We start from the raw sequence: 3,134 nt of genomic DNA on the forward strand, positions 1-3,134 counted from the left end.
CTTGACAGTGACAACAACTATTGGTGATAAAAAAATTAATTACACTGATAATGTTTTGATTAACAACTATAACAGTTAAGTACTGAGAGTAACATACAAAAGAGGAGATAAAAGGAAAGGGTTGTCATGCATTATCTTTTAAACATCTATAGAATAAATTTAAATTCATATGAACGTAGGTTAAATGTAAAGAGGTAATTCGGTCAAAGATAACATTTACCATGGAAGAGAGTTGTAGCCGCACCGAAAAGGAAATTCAATACGCCTACAATGCAACTCGGATATGGAAATGTTTAGTTAGTTGCTCTTGAGTCGCTCTACGATACTATTGCGATAGTCTTCTAGAAGCAAAAGCTATTAGATTGTTTCAGTTGTGAAAGTTCGATAGTTCTGGAGAGAGAAACTAAAGCCATATTCAGTCATTCGACTGAATAAAGTAATCTTTACCGTTATCAACGCGATTGTAATTTTAATTGAGTGATACTGATTTACTGGACTTAACCTTCGGACTGAAGAACAGTTGCGAACTTGATAGTAATGGATCAGTGACACGGAAACTATTCGCAGTCTTGAGCAGGATACAATAATACAGCTGGCCGGACTGGCCGAACGGTTCTAGGCGCTGCAGTTTGGAACCGCGCGACCGCCACGGTCGCAGGTTCGAATCCTGCCTCGGGCATGGACGTGTGTGATCTCCTTAGGTTAGTTAGGTTTAAGTAGTTCTAAGTTCTAGGGGACTGATGACCTCGGAAGTTAAGTCCCATAGTCCTCAGAGCCATTTGAACACAATAATACAAAGTCATGAAGAAAAACCAATAAGCCGTTTAATCAAAAGTTGTTGTCAATGTCATGATTACTGGACTGGTGAGAAGTTCGAATGACATATCAGTGTGTGTACGTGATAGGGACAAACAATTAATTATAAAAAGATTAATAAACTATTAGTCAAGAGATAAATCAGATGTGTCACCTACATGATCAAGGAATAATATTACGCATGTTCATACTAGTGACTGAGTCTTTTAAACATTTTATGTGACTGTGTGAAGATAGCAATAACAGACAGTGAAAGGTAAATAAAATAAAAATCAGCGTTACAGCGTGTTACAAGGACGTTACTTCAATATAAGCGATCTCTGGAGTTACGTTGGACCGTTGTTAATAATGTGACGTAGCAACGACATAGCAACGGAATTACGAACAGCAATTATTAATCCTCGCTAAGGATGAAGTGAAAAACGACCGTAATGCTAGGATTAAGAACCAAGATTTCACTGCTCAACGAAACTAAGCGGGCACAAGATAAAAGATAAACAATTGATCAGTTAACACAAAGTGATGACACTGTTACGGACGAACAATGGAAAATTTCTTAACTAGGCTAGGAGCTGTGTTTTACGAGAGTTACAGGTGCTGTCCCACGTCATACTGACGGGGACGAACATCATTACGAGTCGCGCCTCCTCCCGACGAGTGCAGAAGGAGGGAAGCGACGTCACACAAAACGTAACAATAATGGCGAAACAGTTTCTCACAAACCCGTTGCTCGCTCTGGTGTGTAGCAGTACACGCTCGGGCACTAGGTGGCTGCAGTGGGGCGGAGCGACTGCCTAAATCTGTGCTTTCAGGAGTTGATAAGTGCGTACTGTCAGAATTACGGCCAAAATTTTCGCACGGGTTCGATTGCTGCGGCCGATGTCTTGCAAGCGTGGGTTATTTCCCCTAAAACTGTGAGGTAAAGTTACTGTCGCTTTCTTGTCAATCATCCTCGAATATAAGTTTTCTAAATCTGTCCAACAAGGTTTCACAAGAACTACGTCGTTTCTGTTCCAGTGATTCCCATATGAGTTCCCGGAGCTATAGTGACCTCGTACGATCGTATAAGAATGTCATGTCCATGTCCACAGGATTTGAAACACTGGGATAGGACTCTAGATTTGGTCGCACTAGCGTCTTGTGTATGGTGTCGTTTCCTTTGCGGAAGCACTTACTTTTTACCACAACCCTTCCACCAAATACGTCTTCAGTTTGCGTTCGCTAATATTGATTTTAAGTCATCGGCTCATTTTAATATCACTTTCTCGTATTGTCCCTAAATACTTAATACGATGTGATATGTTCATTGTTCACCCGTAATCTTGTAGTCAGATACGGGAAGGTTCTTTATCTTATGTTTATGGATTATATTACATTCATCCACATTTAAAGAGAACTGTCATCTACCATACTAAGCCGAAATTTTGTTCAAACCATTTTGGAATTACATACGACCGTCCAATGACACCACTGCCCTCTTCATAACGAAATTATCAGCGTTAATGTTACACTGTTACTGATAAGTGTTTACGTATATTGTAAACATTGAAGGTGTAGTTACACTTCCTCGGGGTACAGCCATTCTTATTGTCGTTTTTGTGCAATATTCGCCGTTCAGTAGAACTTACTCTTTTGTATTAGTTATTTATTCCACGAGCCAATGACATATTTACGCAGGTAGGAGTATTCCGTACTATCGTATTTCGGTTGGAGGTTGACGATGGGAAATTGAACTGAACGCCTTTCGGTAATCTAGGGGATCGAAATCTACTCTTGTTCCCCATATTTTCTTTGCAAGATGTCATTTGTGAATAAACACCGATAATTCAAAAAGGAAAAAAAAAAATGGTTCAAATGGCTCTGAGCACTATGGGACTTAACTGCTGTGGTCATCAGTCCCCTAGAACTTAGAACTACTTAAACCTAAATAACCTAAGGACATCACACACATCCATGCCCGAGGCAGGATTCGAAACTGCGACCGTAGCGGTCGCGCGGTTCCAGACTGTAGCGCCCAGAACCGCTCGGCCACTTCGGCCGGCTTCAAAAGAAAGACGAGATTTCAGATGTTTATTTCAAACGAACTACACATTCCGCATGTCACTGGATAGAGGAAGGATCAAAGTTTTATGTTCGCACAGACACTATTTCATGCACTCAATATCAGCACAATGCGTTGCTCGAGAGACGTGGAACCAACAGTCCATTTCATTGCACACACGAATCAACGGGTCCCTGTTTGTTGAATAGACAGCTTTAGCAATTCGATTTCTCAGCGCTTGAAAAGTAGCTGCCATAGGTGGAATATGTACCCCCAC

The sequence above is a fragment of the Schistocerca serialis genome, chromosome 1 (genome assembly GCF_023864345.2).
Source record: "Schistocerca serialis cubense isolate TAMUIC-IGC-003099 chromosome 1, iqSchSeri2.2, whole genome shotgun sequence".
Classification (NCBI taxonomy): domain Eukaryota; kingdom Metazoa; phylum Arthropoda; class Insecta; order Orthoptera; family Acrididae; genus Schistocerca; species Schistocerca serialis.